Consider the following 16722-nt stretch of genomic DNA (forward strand, 5'->3'; position numbering starts at 1 on the left):
CGAGTGTGGAGTTACTGGTCACTTGTTTTCTTTGGTCGATCACTACCTGGGACAGAAGATTATCTGTGGATGGACACAGTTTGGGGAGCCTGAATTCTGAATCTTCTGGATTGTTTTTCTGGATCTCCAAGTTTCAGGTGAGGGGATCTGCAGAAGCGGGTCCACAAAACCTTTCCCATGTCCAATAACAGTGATACTGACCTAAATGCTAATGTTGTTTTTTCGTGGCTTACAAGTGCTCTCAAAGTATTTTTTTAAAGTATTTCCTTTTGAGTTCATTCTTTGCCTTGGGATTCTACGTAGTTCTACGTAATCAGTGCAAGTAGTAATATGTATAAATTTTGTGTGAGAGAGCAACATAATTCTTAATTCTCTCTTCATTTTTTGTTTTGAAACTTTTGGAAGCACTGCTTACTAGGAAAGGAAGGATAATTTTGGTTTATTTCGAGTTGGATAAAAGCATGTAACTTATAATTCTTGGTTTGCCTGCAGCTTTCTTTTCAAAAATGGATAATGTAAAGTTTTGAGAAAATGCAGAAGTAGTTGAGCATGTTTTCTGTAGAATCTAGGAAGCACAAAAGCTTGATGTTTTTTGGTCTGTCCATAAAGCTCTTCCTATCTGTGATTGAAATCATGGATAAGCAAACCTCTCCGTTTCTCTAAGATGATCTCACAGAATTTAAAACAAATGGCAGTAGAGGATAACTCCAGTGTTAGGCACAGATAAGATTATAGCTAAAAACATAGAACTCAAAGGGAATATCTTGATGGAAAAAAGATTCTTCTGATTTTTTTCTTCTGCATTTGAAAGAATTTTAGATTTATTTCAGAGAGGGAGAGAGAGAGAGAGAAAGAAGAAGAGGGTGAGAAAGAGGGAGAGAAAGAAAAGAGATTTCTCTGCTGGTTCACGTCCCAGTTGCCTGTAATGGCTGGGAAGTTGGAACCCCGTTACTGGAGCCATTGCTGAAACGCAGAACTGAACCCAGGCACTCCACTAGCAACACTGGCACCTGAACTGGTAGACCAGATGCCTATTCCATCTTCTAGATTTTCATACTGCAAAATGTATTTAGAAGACACAGTCTTTGATTAAAAGCCTTTAAAGTCATTTTAGTAAACTTTGGGAGGGACCCAAAACAGAGACCCTCAGAAAGGTAACTTTATCAATAGTGCTTTTTAAAGCCTTTCACTTGAAGCATTTGTAATGGTTTCTGAGGTTGACTTTAAACTGAGCCTTTACCAAATGGCAGCCCTGGAAATTACAGCAGCTTTCCTTCAGTTCTTCTGTCAGTAAAGCAGAAAATGAGCAGTTCCCAGCTGTGTAAAGCTGAGAAGGTCTTGAATGATGCATGTCGAGGAAACTTGGATACTGACACTGCTGGCGATTTACGCAGGTCTTAGTGCCAAAGAATTAAAGACTGTTGAGTTAAAAAAAAAAAAAGGCCAGCTCTTAAAAAGTCAAGTATGTCTTCTTTGTGCTGTGGCCTGAGAGCTCAAACCCAGTAAAAACCTAAGACTCACCTGCTGGGCACTGTGAAACAGTCAACCATTTGAACGCATTTGCATGCATCATAGATTAGAGTTACTCTGTGGTCTTAGAGCAATGAGCACATTGTGAGCGGTTAGCCCTGGAAAGTGAGCACCATGGGAACAGGAGGCTCTTATGGCTCAGTCGGAAACCAACTTTGCCTGCCCTGGATTATGCCCAGACTCCCAACAAAGGCTATGCCCTTCCACCAGCCTTTCAGAATGAACCAGCCTACTGCTCGGTGGTGTTCTTGAGGAGGAGGGGGTAACATTCCTTTATGATCTCCAGTTGAGATCAGCTTACCACTCTAAGCATGACATTTGATTACCCTTGTCATGTTACTTTGCATAGCTACAAATGTTATTAATGGTGTGGCCTTATCCAACCACTAAAAAAAAAAAAAAAGAAAAAAGAAAATGGGGGTGCACATCCATGCTTGGTGCTGTCGAAGGTAACAGGAGCCTGTTGAGAACGCAGCGGCATTGGGGTTTAGGTCTGCGCTCTAAGTGTAACCATTCTAAGCTCTATTACTCTGCTGAATGCTCAGCGCTTGCCTGTTTTGTTGTTGTTGTTAGTTTTATTTTGCTTCTAAGTGCTGATTTGATTTTTAACATTTTCCCATTTAATTATTTTACTTTTCACTGACATAAAAATACACATAGTTATGGAAAATCATGTGATGTCTCTATACACGTATACACCATGTAGTGTCCAGTTAGGGACAAACAAATAAAGTTATTTTTATTGGAAAGTCAGATATACAGAGAGAGGAGGAGAGGCAGAGAGGAAGATCTTCCATCCAATGGTTTACTCCCCAAGCGGCTGTAACAGCTGGAGCTGAGCTGATCTGAAGCCTGGAGCCTCCTCCCACGTGGGTGCAGGGTCCCAAGGCTTTGGGCCGTCCTCGACTGCTTTCCCAGGCCACAAGCAGGGAGCTGGTTGGGAAGTAGGGCTTCCAGGATTAGAACCGGTGTCCATATGGGATCCCTGCATGTGCAAAGTGAGGACTTAAGCCGCCAGGCCACCACATTGGGCCCTGAATCTTCTCAGACATTTAACACGTTTTCATGATTTTAGCAAACTTTCGAAATAATTTCTTCTGCTTTGTTTTAGAGAAAGACCTTATACATTATTATCTGCAATCCTCCTACTGTGCAAGCCAACAGCAGAACTTCTTATTCTTGACTCTAACTTGGTACCCTTGGTCAACCTTTCCCTATCATATCCTCTCAGCTATTCTGGCTAGCCTTGGATAACTACCATTATACTCTTTGCATTTATGAGATCAGTTTTGGTTTTTGTTTTTTTTATATATATTCCACAGTTCAGTGAGATTATGCAATACTTCCTTGTGTTTGTCTTATTTCACTTAACATAATGACCTCCAGTCCCATTAGTGTAAGTAGAAATGACAAGTTTTTGTTCTTTTTTTTATGACTGAATGGTATCTTATGTATATATATCATACATTGTCTTTATCCAGTCATATAGATGGACACCAGAGTTGTTTTCATTTCTTGGATAATACAAGCAGTGCTGCAGTAAACAGGGAGTGCAGCTGCCTCCTCAACGTAAGTGGTTTCCTTGGATGCATGCCAGTAGTGGAATTGGGTATATATCCTGTGTGAATCCATTTACATTTTTTTGGGGGGGGATTTATTTATTTTCATTGGAAAGTTAGATTTCCAGAGAGGAAGAGAGACAGAAAGGAAGATGTTTTGTCCTCTGGTTTACTCCCCAAGTGGCTGCAGTGGCTGCAACTGACCCAATCTGAAGCCAGGAGCCAGGATTGTTTGTGGTTTTGCTCTTGAGTTAGAAGATAAGTGAGTCTATGTCTAGGGCACAGTTCTGTCCCATTGGTCTGCTTTTATGCCAGTACTATGCTTTTTAAATTATTGTAGTTCTAGAATATAGTTTAGAACCATATAGTATAATGCTTCCTGCTTTTTTTCTCAGGATTGCTTTGGCTATTAGGTATCTTTTGCAGTTCTATGTAAAATTTAGTAATGCTTCTTCTTTTTTAATCTACACATTATTTCTTTATAGTTAATACTTGCTAAAAATAGGATTGGGTAATTTGTTACACCAATATTCGTGGAGACCGTCAATCACAGGCAGAGGGGCACACTGACCACAGTCTTTTCCTTATTCCTAGGCAGTTTCACAGTTTAGCTGTGAAGGTCAGTGAGCAGGGCCGGGCTTGTTTTCAACAAGTCGAGTTTGTGTGTTCATTCAGTCAGAGTCTCAGACACTTTTCCAGGCCTGTTCACTTGCAGAGAGGAGTAGAAACTGCATGCAGGTTCCTCCCATGCAGCTGAGTGCGACGCTATATCCTCATATGCTGCTCAACTTCTTCAAGATAAAAGGAGTGACTCACAGCAGGGCCAGGTAGATGAGGACGTTACGTATGGAGGAGAGGACATTCTTGCACATCTTGTGCGTCACCTCCTCCGGGTCCAGCTTCCCCGCGCAAGGCCGTCCATTGGGAACATCGTGGCTGTTGGTCCGCGGCTTTCTGCTCTTGAACCACCTCCTCAGCTGCCGGCCTCGCACCCAGAACTCCCCTACTTCCCGGCGCCCCCCTTCACTTCCTACTGGTGTTTTTCCTAATTCAGTGCAAAATTTCCTCAGTATTTGATAGGAATTGCATCAAATCTGTGAAATGTGTGGTATGGAAATTTGAATGATACTGATTCTTCCATGAGCATTGAATATCTTTGCATTTCTTTCTTTTTTTTTAAGATTTATTCATTTTTATTACAAAGTCAGATATACAGAGAGGAGGAGAGACAGAGAGGAAGATCTTCCGTCCAATGATTCACTCCCACGTGAGCCCCAACAGCCGGTGCTGTGTCGATCCGAAGCCGGGAACCAGGAACCTCCTATGGGTCTCCCACATGGGCGCAGGGCGCAGAGTCCCAAAGCTTTGGGCCGTCCTGGACTGCTTTCCCAGGCCACAGGCAGGGAGCTGGATAGGAAGTGGATCCACCGGGATTAGAACCGGTGCCCACATGGGATCCCGGCACGTTCAAGGCGAGGACTTTAGCTGCTAGGCCACGCCACCGGGCCCGTCTTTGCATTTCTTTGTGTTCTCTTCAAGTTCAATCATTTTTGTATTTGTAAAGGATTTTTACTTCATTAGTTAAATTTATTCCTAGGAATTTAGCCATTACCTTCTGCCTCCAAGGATTCAAATTAGCATTTCTTTTAATTGTAAAAAATTTTTTAAAAGATTAATTTATTTTTATTGGAAAGTCAGATTTACAGAGAGAAAGAGACAGAGAAAAAGATCTCCTATCCACTGGTTCACTCCCAAAGTGATGGCCAGAGCTGAGCCAATACAAAGCCAGGAGGCAACAGCTTCTTCTGGTCTCAACGTGGGTGCAGGATTCCAGGGCTTTGGGTCATGCTCAACTACCTTGCCCAGGCCACAGTAAGGGAGCTGGAGGAGAAGTGGAGAAGCCAGGATATGAACAGGTACCTGTATGAGATACCAGTGCATGCAACATGAGGACTTTAGCCTCTACACTATCATGCTGGCCCCAGCAAATATTATTGAGGCTTATTTTATAGCCTACCATGTGATCTATCCTGGAAAGTGTTTCCTGTGTTATTAAAAGGATGTGTATTCTGCAGCTGTTAGATGGAGTGTCTACAGAAGTCTAGTATACTAATTGATCTAGGGAGCAATTTACCTTTTCTGTTTCTTTGTTGATTTCCTGTCTGAATGATCTATTTCTTAAAATAGAGGATTGGGATCCAGCACGGCGGCATAGCAGGTTAAGCTGTTGTCTGCAGTACTGGTGTCGCAAATGAGTCCCAGCTACTTCCTTCTGATCCAGCTCCCTGCTGTTGTGCCTGGGAAGGCAGAAGAGAATGCTTCAAATACTTGGACCTTTGCACCTATGTGGGAGACCCAGAAGAAGCTCCTGGCTCCTGGCTCCTGGCTTTGGATCCTCTCGGCTTTGTCATTGCAGCCATTTGGGAAGTGAGCCAGCAAATGGGAACCGCCCCCCTCCCCCAATCTGTAATTCTGCTTTTTAGGGAAATAAAATAAACATTTAAAAAATTGAGTATTAAAGTGCACGGCTATTATTTTATTGTAAGGTAGCTGTCGCTTTAATGCTTTGAATATTAGTTTTATTATTTGAGTGCTCCAATATTGGATGCATATATATTTATATGCCAGATACATAGTGTTATTTCCTTTTTGTAGTCTGAAACCGCCTTTTGCCCCTTTTAGTCTTTTATTTTTAAAAAAGATTTGTTAACTTACTTGAAAGGCAGAGTTACACAGAATTACACAGGGATGTCTTCTATCTGTTGGTTCACTCCTCAAATAGCCACAATGGCCGGAGTTGGACCATTGCAAAGCCAGGAGCCCAGGAGCTTCTCCCAGGAATCCCATATGGTTGCAGGGACCCACTTGGATCAATGTCTGCTGCTTGGATCAATGTCTGCTGCTTTCCCAGGCATGTGAGTAGGGAGCTGGATGGGAAGTGGAGCAACCAGGACCCCAAGTAGCATCCTTATGGAATGCCAGTGTTGCAGTGTTACAATGTCAGCTTAACTTGGGACACCACAACCCTGGCCCCTGGAATGTGTTGGCCTTCCTTGTCTCTTTTCACTATTTTTAATTTAAAATCTATTTTCTCTGAAATAAACATGTCTTACTTCTGCTATTTTGACAGTTCCATTTCTAGGAATATCTTATTCCATCCTTTCATTTCCATCTGCATATACCCTTATAGGTAAATAAAGTTTCTTGTAAATAGCATAGAGTTGAGTATTACTTTTTCTTTTTTAATACATTTGGTCATTCTGTGTGTTTTAAATGGACAATGTAATCTGTTTACATGTAAGGTAATTATTGATAGACAAGGTCTTACTACTGTCATTTTAACATTTGTCTTCTAGTTTTATTGTCCTTTTCCCCTCGTATCAACCCTTCTTCCTCCCCCTTCTACAGTCTTCCTTTGTGGCTAAGTGGTTTTCTCTAGTAGAATACTTTGATTCCTTAATTCTTGCTGTTGGTAAATGTGTTACAATGTTTTGCTTTATGGTTAGCATTAGAATTACAGAAAGTAAATTTTGGTTTGAACAAGCTAGTTTAAGATGCTAGAAGCTTGACATTGATTATAAAGCGAAAAGGTAAGAAATGCAAATAAAGAACTTTCCTAGAATTTCATTCCATTACTCTGCACCTTTAAATCTTAAAAAATTATTTATTTTATTTGAAAGGCAGAGAGAGAGAGAGACACTAAAATGCAGGCTAAATTTCAGTTGGGAACTGGGAGTTTGATCCAGGTTCCCTAAGTGGGTGGCTGGATTTGGCCACATGAGGCCATACTGCTGCATTCCAGGCTGAAAGTTAAGAAGCTGGAATCTTGGGCCCGGCGCGGTGGCGCAAGTGGTTAAAGTCCTCGCCTAGCACGCCCAGGATCCCATGTGGGTGCTGGTTCTATCCCAGCAGCCCCTCTTCCCATCCGGCTCCCTGCTTGTGGCCTGGGAAAGCAGTGAAGGATGGCTCAAAGCCTTGGGACCCTGCACCCACATGGGAGACCTGGAAGAGGCTCCTGGCTTCGGATCAGCATAGCATCGGCCGTTGCGCTCGCTTAGGGAGTGAATCATCGGACAGAAGATCTTCCTCTCTGTCTCTCCTCTCTGTATATCCGCCTTTCCAATAAAAAAAAAATTAAAAAAAAAATTAAAAAAAAAAAAAAGAAGAAGCTGGAATCAGAAGTGGTGCTGGGACTTGAACTCAGATATTCTAATAGAGGACGTGAATTCCAAGTGGAATCTTCCTTGCTGTACTAAACACTCATACGTGGAATTTTTAAAAAATTACATATTTAAGAAAGGCAGAGTTGGACATAAAGAAAGAGAGAGCAATTTGAGAGCGAGAACAAGAGAGAGAGAGACAGAGAGAGAAACACTTTCTTCAGCTCATTCAGCCTGAAATGCTTCTAGGGATAGGCTCGGAGTTGACAGCTGGGAGCTCAGTCTGGCTCTCCTACGGTGTTGATGTGAACCCTGTCACTTGAGCCACCACCATTGCCACGCAGGACCTGCGTTAGCAGGAAGCTGGTTTCAGGAGTTGGAGCTGGATCAACACAGGTGCATTCATGTAGGAGGTGGGCATCTTAAGTGCTAGGCCACATGCCTCTTTCCACATTTTGAATTTCTGGTCTCCTTTTTTGTACTCTTTCTATACTGATTGTCTTTTAGCATATCAAGTTAATGTGTTGATATAGTTATTCTTTTTCGTTGTTTTGCCTTTTAGACTCCACCCTGAAAATGTGAATGATTTATGTGGCATGGTTATCATATTGGAGCATTCTGAATGTGTAAATCTACTCTTTTTCTACCTTCTGATCAGGTTTCCTTGCTAGTGTTAGCTCTGAAGAACTCCTTGTAGCATTTCTTGTAAGACAGGTCTGGTGGTGAGAAATTCAGCTCTTGTTGGTCTGGGAATGTCTTTATCTCTCCTTCATATCTAAATGATAGCCTTGGGTGCTATGAACATCTCATTCCACTCTTCTATCAGGATGCTACTGAAAAGTGTGCAGTCATGGGATTCCTTCATTTGTTTTTTGTTTCTTTTGTCTCACAGTTTCGAGAATACTCTCTCTTTAACTTTGGAGTGCTTGATTACATTATGTGTGGGGTAGGCTTGGTTTAATTGGATCTGACTGTGACCTGTGGTCATCCATTACTCAGTAATTGTATCTTCTTGTTGAATTGGGAAATTTTCTGTCATTGTATCTTTGAATATGCTTGCTGTCCTCTTTGTTCTCAAGTACCAGCTGAACCCCAATTATTCAGTTAGTTTTAATCTTTCCCATACTGTCCTAAAATTTCTATAAGCTTTCTTTATTCCTCTTCATTGCTTTTTCTTTTCTCTCCCCCAGTGTGTGTTTTCTAAAAGCATATGTTTGAGCTTACTGGTTCTTCCTTTTGCTTCGCCTAGTTTGATACTTATGCCTTTTATTGTGTCTTTAAATTTTGCTTATTTTCAATGAAAGAATTTTCTTTTGAGTTAAAAAAAATTACTTCAGTCTTTCTGTTAGGTCTCTCTGAAGAGTATTAAACTATTTCTGTGTTTCTCTTGATGTTTGCCAAATTGCCTTAAAATGACTATTTGAAATTTCTTCCTGGGCATTTGATGGTGTTAGGTCCAAGGGGGCCTTTTGTTGATTAGGTGACGTCATTTTCCTCTTAGAGTTCTTGGTGTTTTCTGTACCCTGGAGGATTACTTATTTTTTCCAAGTCTTAATAATCGGGCAATACTGCTTCAAACTCTAGGCACTCCATTTTTTTTTTTTTTTAATGAGTCCATGGACTCTTATGCCACTTAAGCACGAAGTGGCACTCTGAGGTTTGCCACAGTTCCCACTGCCAGAGCATCTCTGCCTCAGTGATGCCCTGAGCTGAGATCTGTCCCAAATGCTCATTAGGTGTGCTGCTCAGAATGAACCAAGTAGGCATGGAAAAAGGGGTAGCCCATCCCCTACCAGATTCATCCTGGGGCTGGGACAGATTCAAAAGACCCCTGAAAGACCTCAGTGTGAGGTGGTTCTTGGAGCCCACAGCCTGTCTCTACCAGTGGAGCACAGGGTTAGGACTAGAGCCCACACTGCTGTGGTCTGTGCCCGCTGAGGGGGACACACCTTTGCACCAAGCGAGTTAGGCTGGAATGTGTATGCAGTCAGCTGGAACCATGGGATTCCACTTGGCACTGGGGCAAATCCAGACATTCCATCTTCAGCTGCTAGCCTGTGTGTGAGATGATCTCTCTTCTGCTTTCTTCCATGCATGCCTTTTTGCTGTAGGAAAATCAGGTCCTCCTATGGTCTGTCACCTGGTTTCTGTAATTCCTGTGAAGTGACTTAAAGCATGAATAACTTTTCTGGTGTCTGAGGTTGGGAGGGAATGTTTACTGAACCATCTTAATGAATTGCCATGTTGTTCTAAGTGCTGGCTTTATTTTATTTATTTATTAAAGATTTGTTGGGTCCTGGCGTGATAGTGTAGTGGTTAAAGGCCTTACCTTGCATGTGTCAGGATTCCATATGGGTGCCGGTTCTAATCCTGGCGGGCCCGCTTCCCATCCAGCTCCCTGCTTGTGGCCTGGGAGAGCAGTCGAGGATGCCCCAAGGCCTTGGGACCCTGCACCCATGTAGGAGACCCAGATGAGCTCCTGGCTTTGGCTTCAGATTGGCTCAGTTCCATCCATTGTGGTAACTTGGGGAGTGAGCCATCGGATGGAAGATCTTCCTCTCTATGTCTCTCCTCCTCTCTGTATATCCACCTTACCAAAAAAAAAAAAAAAAAAAAAGATTTGTTTTGTTTTTATTGGAAAATCAGGTATTCAGAGAGGAGGAGAGACAGAGAAGAAGAGCTTCTGGCCACTGATTCACTCCCTAAGTGGCTGAAGTGGCCAGAGCTTCACCATTCCAAAGCCAGGAGCCTGTAACCTCTTCCAGGTCTCCCACGTGGATGCAGGTTTCTAAGGCTTTGGGCTGTCTTTGACTGCTTTCCCAGGCCACAAGTATGGAGCTGGATAGAAAGCGGGGCTGCCAGGATTAGAATTGGCATCCATATGGGATCTGGCACATGCATGGTAGGACTTCAGCCACTAGGCTACTGCTTGGCCCTATTTTATTTATATTTAAATCTAAAAAAAATGGAGAGGCACATAAAGAAGAAACGTCAAACTTGCATCTGCTGGTTCACTCCCCAAATGCCTACATGGCTGAGACTGGGTTGGACTGAAATTGGGAGTCAGGAAATAAATAAACGTCCTCCAGGGGAAGGGATGGGTGTAGTGGGGGGATCAAGTGTGCCAGGAACGCAACCACTTAAACTATCATGACTGCCTCCTAGGCCTACAGGAAGCTGAAGTCAGAAGCTGTAGCCAAGTATCCAAAACAAATACTCTTCTGTGGAATACGGAGGTCTTAACTGCTAGGTTAAGTTGCCCGCCTCCTAAAAATTATCTTCAATTTCTAAAACTTATTACATGCAAGCCTTAATTGCATTAGCAATTAAAATAAGCTTACTGGTCCCTCCTATCCACATTCTTTCCTTAACATTGAGATTGCATTTTTTTCCTGTCATACGTTTCCAATCTGGGTTGCTAACCTTGCCGGATGGAAGAGGTGCTGTTATCAAGCACTTGAAGCACAAAATAGAAGAGCTCTGTTCCGTTATTAAGTATTGCACCATGACGTGCTGTTGATTTGATTCTTTCTCCAAAGTGCTGGTACACTGTCCTCCAGGTTTGTCCAGCTGTTTTGGCTGTGCCTGCACAGGTTGGGTATTCTTCATCCCAAAAATTCAAAACTTGATGCCCGAAGTGGAAAATTCCTTATCACCAGTTATAGTCAAAACATAGATACATTAGAAGTAGTGTGTAGGGGCTACATGCTCACCTTGCAAGGGCTGGAAGCCACACGGGTGCCAGTTCATGTCCCAGCTGCTCCACTTCCCTTCGAGCTCCCTGCTTGTAACCTGGGAAAGCAGTAGAGCACAGGCGATTCTACACCTGCGAGGAGACCTACAAAAAGCTCCTGGCTTCAGATCAGCTCAACTCCGGCCATTGTGGCCACCTGGGGAGTGAACCAGCAGGGCCATTTGTGGAGTGAACCAGTTGACGGAAGATTTTTCTCTGTCTCTCGTGCTCTCTGTAAATCGGCCTTTCCAATAAACTGGATAAATATATGTATTTTAAAAGTATTGTGTAAAATTATATATAGGCTCTGTGTACATAAATAGATTTTGTAGTTATGCATGGATCTCATTCTTAAGATATTTCATCCTGTATCAGTAAGTTTTCCAAGATCTTAAGTAGTCTGGAGTCCAAAAAAATTCTAGTTTCAAGCATTTTGAATAAGGGATTTTCAAGCTGAATATATCTTTAGTTTTTTATTTTAATATTCTATTTAATGTATATATTTCATTGCTATAGCATATGTAGAGACAAATTTAAAATAAGGCGATTCTTTAAATGTACTAATTAGAAAATTTCTAAATAGGATTAACCAGTATTTCTCGTTATATATTATGCACAGGATATTGTTTACTGTTAATTAGTAAAGCTATATTTTCCTTAATTTTAATAATTTATTTTTGCCTATTTTGTGATGATATTTGTCCCAATTTTGTTTTCTAATGTAGCTAGTGAAACTCCTGCTGGCATTGGCATGTCAGCTCTGTGACTGTATGATTTGTAGTTTTCAGTCCCCAGTGGCTTTGCTGGGATCTTGGGCAGCTGTGTGCTCCGTTAGTGATGGTAGCAGCTTTGGCATCATCTGGGTTGTATACAGACTCTTCACAAAGTTTGTGGAAAGTTGAATTAAAAGATTTGTTTGGTTTGCATCAAAATAAAGTTTTGAACTTAATGCTTTCCTTCATAATAATTTACACTACTGTTTTCCATGACCTTTTTGAAGTGCCCTGGAATAATTCATTTAATCAGACATCTGCAGAGCTGGAATCTCAACAAATGCAAAAAGAACAGGTGCCCTTTGTCCAGCCTCTCCTTTGTGGGATTTCCACGCCTCTCCTGGGCTAGCCCTTGAGCTGTTGTTGTCATGAGATTGTGTCATAGGAACCAAGTTTGGTTGCTACTGAAAATATACATGTTCAATATTTGTAAAGTTAATTGTGCTTTTTAAAAGTTTTAAAAACAAACATAAGCAATTCTAATATTTACTTCCTGTACTCTGGTACCAACCATTGTTCCCATTGTGTCTGTTATTTACTGAGGAGACAAGGGTACGGCTTCAGGGTTCTCTGTGGAAAGAAGAGGTTGACAAGATGCATTTTGTTGTGTTATTTGGGGTGGGGAGATATTACTTCACTTAGTCTTTTGCCTATTTCTTTTGAATTGGTGTATGCCTTTTATATCATCTTTATAAGTTAGGCTGACTACTTAGAACTCATTTGAATAAGAAATAATGGTGCAGAAATGGAAGTGACATGTTAGAATTTATTTTTGAAGTTTGTTTATTGAAGATCAGATGTACCTGTCATAGCAATCCAGAACTTTAAAAGTTGGCTTCCTGTTCAAGGCCTACTCCACTTAATCATTTTCTACTAGGGCAGTCTTCATCAGAGCCCACGTGTAGATGCGTTTGTTCCTTCTTTGTTCCACTGGTAGAATTCTGTTTGCACTTTGATCAGTGGACTTGAATTATACGTCTACATACGTATTTACCTTACACGAGGCATTAGCTATTGCTAAACTTAAGAACAGCAGATTAACTGATTGTTTTTCAATGAAATTTTTCAAGAGTGTTTTCTGGAATATGGAGTATAAGTGCCCAAGAAATCATTTAAAAACATTTTGCTCCCTGGTTCTTTTTTGAAGGACCTGAGACCTGGCACCTGTACAACTCTGGCAGGTATGTGTGGGCATGTGGTGGACTATGCATCCGTGAACTCTGTGAAATCATGTGTGAAATTCAGATCTGTGTGTATTTTCTTTTGAGTGGAAGCAAAAGCTAAAAATAAAATTTCCGGTTTGTCAAGAAAGCTAAAAATCAAAAGTCATCTGGTTATGTCTGGAGACATTTTAAATTTCTTGACAGAAAATATTACCGCACCTAAGGTCCAGAGGCCAGGGACACCGAGTCTTTCAGGATCAATGACATTGGGAAATACAGGCGTTTCAAATATACCCTACCATTCATCTAAATTTATGTTGAGCTCACAGCTTGATTTTCATCCCTTTTGTAAGATTTCAGCTCCTTACAGTATTCCATGACCTGACTATGAATATCAGTAGTACATATACTGAATATTTCTGATTCTGCCATACTTTATTCCTAATAGTTTATGTACTCATGGTATCTCACTTATTATTGATACTGACTTTTATAAATTCCTTACTTAATTTCTGTTGATCATAAGAAGTAGTTAAAATAAAAAGAGAGTTTGGGATTACATTAGAATTGAGAAAGCAGAAGAGAACATCTGATTTTTTTCTTTTTAAAAATTTCTTTATTTTTATTACATTTTTGACAATTGTTACGTAGTTAATTAGGGTAAAAAGGTTCAAGGGCTATAGGAAAATGGGTAAGACTATTATTTCCATATTGTTTCCTTCCTGTTTAAAGGGGAATATTAAGGGAGAAGGCCCACCCAATTTCCCACCGTCCCCAGGTCCTGGATGTAGGGCATACTCTGAGGTTCTTGCTCAAGTGGTTTTGACGGTTCACCAGTTATGAATTGCTGCCAATCTTGCCACTCCACTATGAGGTCTTTGCAGAATCCACCATAGAGTCTCCATTTGCCCCGTATTTTGCTGGCTGAGATGGTTGATTGACCTGTTCTGTCTCCTGTCTTTTCTTGGTTAGGGTTCTGAGTCCAGCATTTCAATTGGGGACATCTCCAAAGAAACTTTGAGGTGTTCTCAGACCAGATTCTTGTATGGACTAGCAAGTACAGGGCCCGGCACAGTCCATCGCCCCAATCAGCTGGTGATTACAATCGCTGGGTTGGTTCTGTTTTCAGCCCCGACTTCCACTGGAACCAAAGGGCATTGTAGTCCAGCCTGGTTCTGCCCAGCACATGCTTGGCCCTCGCATAAACCAGTGTGAGCTGCAGCCTAGTTGGAGCAACCCACAATGTAACCTCCTCCAGGCCTGCCCTCTTCTACCCTGGTTTGCCAGTATGTGTAGCAGACTAGTCCAGTCTGCCCCACATCCCATTTGGCTCTTGTACATGTCGATGGGAAGCTTAGTTCCATCAAACCAGCTCCACTATGCAGCCCACACAGATGCTGTTGGGTATCTGTCTAGCCACCCCAGCCCCTGTTTAGTTTTAGTGCCCTCCCGTGGAAGTGGTAACCCAAAAGTGAGGAGCACACTATTTCCTTCCCAGGCCTCTCCCACTCCCGGATTATGCACTTTCCAGGTGGTTCTGTGGTTTGACAGACCTAGCCCCTAGTGCCAGCTTCTGCCAGCTGATGCTGTGGCTAAGCCCAAAAACCCTCACCCACTCTAATTTTGTTTGCACCAGTAGGAATAATCTGCCCAGCCTGGCTTTTCCCTGATCTAGTCCACATGAGGCTCACAGGTGTTGTAGCCCTGCTTGCCTGGTCTGCACCCATCCCAGCTCACGCTCTCCAGTGGGAGTAGCTGTCCAGCAACGAAACCACCTCTTATTCCCCTGCGGGCTCCGCCTCCTCCCTTCCTGGTTCTGATGCATGTACTGGTTAGGTGCTGCAGTCACATCCGGCACAGGCAACCTCACCTTGGCATTCCGCACTGTTGACTGGTTTTTGTCGCGACCCAACCTGGCTCGACCCACACTCTGTTCTAGTGCTTGGATTTGCCAGTGGATGAAATGAACTGATTCAGCCTGGTCTGCCCCTGGCTCATGCAAAATGTATGCCAATGGGAAACTTTCCATGGCCTGTTCTGGGCTGTTTCCTATCATGTTTCTTGCGCTTACGTGCCGGCTCTGTGTCCTGCCAGAGGAGTTGCCCAGGCTCCTCCATCAGAACCTCTCCCAATGCCAGGTTTTACGCTTACCAGTGGGTCCATGAGCCAGCCCTACTCAGTCCACCTCCTGTCCTAGCAGGAACAGTGGCTTTTCTTGACTGGCCTTCAACCCAAACTGGTTCTTGCTGTTGGATGTTTCAGCCCAGCTATGGCTCATCCATACCCACATACGGCTTACGCATGGCTCAGTAGGGGTTGATAACTTGCCTAGTCCATCCCACATCTACTCTAGCCCTCCAGGACACCAGAGGGTGTTGGGGTCTGGCCCGGTTCGGTGCATCCAATCCCAGTCCACACTTGTGCCAAGGGAGACTACAACCATTTCCAGATCAGAACGCAGCCCCCATTCCTGCCCATGTGCCTTTTGGTGGGAACCTCAACCAGGCTAGGGTGTCCCCTTAGCTCCCCAACCAGGCCTCTTCCCAGCCATAGATCACGCGCATACCAGTGGTTGCTCTGACTCAGCTTGGCTCACCTGCCCTGACCTCTACGTTAGACACTGTGGCTTAGCGTTCCTGGCTCATGCAGACCAGTAGGTGCAAGAGTGTAGGTCGGCATGACCTGTGCTCCGTCCTGGTCTCTAGTTTTGCTTGTGGGCTAAGGTTTGCTCAGTCCTGCCCAGTTCACCCCATTCCATTACCAATTGACACATTAGCCATTTGTTGCCCAGCTTGTCCGACCCCCAGGTCTGGACCACATGTTCACCATCAGGAGCAATGACTTGCCAAGGGAGTGTCCCAAATTCCTCCACTTAATCCACTCCCAGACCCAGATCTCATACATGCCATTGGGTTTAGGCAGGTTCCAGTGAAGTCTGGCCTTCCATTTGGACTTGTATGAGCTGGTGAACGTTGCAGCCTGGCCCACCCCACACCCTATTCAGGATGCACATTTGGGTTCTGCTGCTGCCCTGACCAGTCCAGACTGTTGTGGGTTCCTTACCTATGAGTGATGGCAGCCTCCCTGGTCACACCTAGCTTAGTTCATCACCACCCCAACTCTTGAGATAACCAGTGGGGCTAGAATTTCCACAGGGTTTGGCTCACATATCCCCCACAGAATCTCTCCCCGGATATGGTTTTCAAATGCTAGTTAATGTCATGGCCCTACCTAATGTGACCCCTCTGCTAATCCATCATCATGTCAGGTAACATGATATAATTCTACTGGACAAGCCCTGAGCCATAGCTTTTGCATGGACTGGTTTTTGGTGGTCAGCATTGTTCAGTGATTACAAGTTCTTCAAAGGAAGAGTTACTGTCATTGGGAATCTTTAGGATTGGTTCACATCCTAGAAGCACAGTGGGTTCAACTTGGAGCTACTTAAGCAGCAATTCAAAGAACCAAAACCCCAGAGGTCCAGACCGGGTGGCCAGCAGCCGGAGCCTGGCACCAAATGATGCACTGGCCAACGGGGACAGCTCACCACGTGCACATGGTGGCTGTCGTCTGGGATCCAGGCATGAGACGTCCCATGCTGAGCTCCCCTCCCCAGCAGCCTCCTCTGGAAGTTTAAACTCCCAGGCCCAAGGCCATGCCCCTCCCCAATCCCATTCACCACCCAATGAGGGTGGTGGGTGGGCCCTGGACCTGCCCAGTCACAAAGACCTCCCCCCTCGGTATACTCACAGCTAAGGGAGCAGCCGCCAGAGCCCAGGCAAACCCAGGGACAGCTCACCACAT

This window comes from Ochotona curzoniae, unplaced genomic scaffold, assembly GCF_017591425.1.
Source record: "Ochotona curzoniae isolate NIBS_2020 unplaced genomic scaffold, NIBS_Ocur_1.0 contig_2599, whole genome shotgun sequence".
Classification (NCBI taxonomy): Eukaryota; Metazoa; Chordata; class Mammalia; order Lagomorpha; family Ochotonidae; genus Ochotona; species Ochotona curzoniae.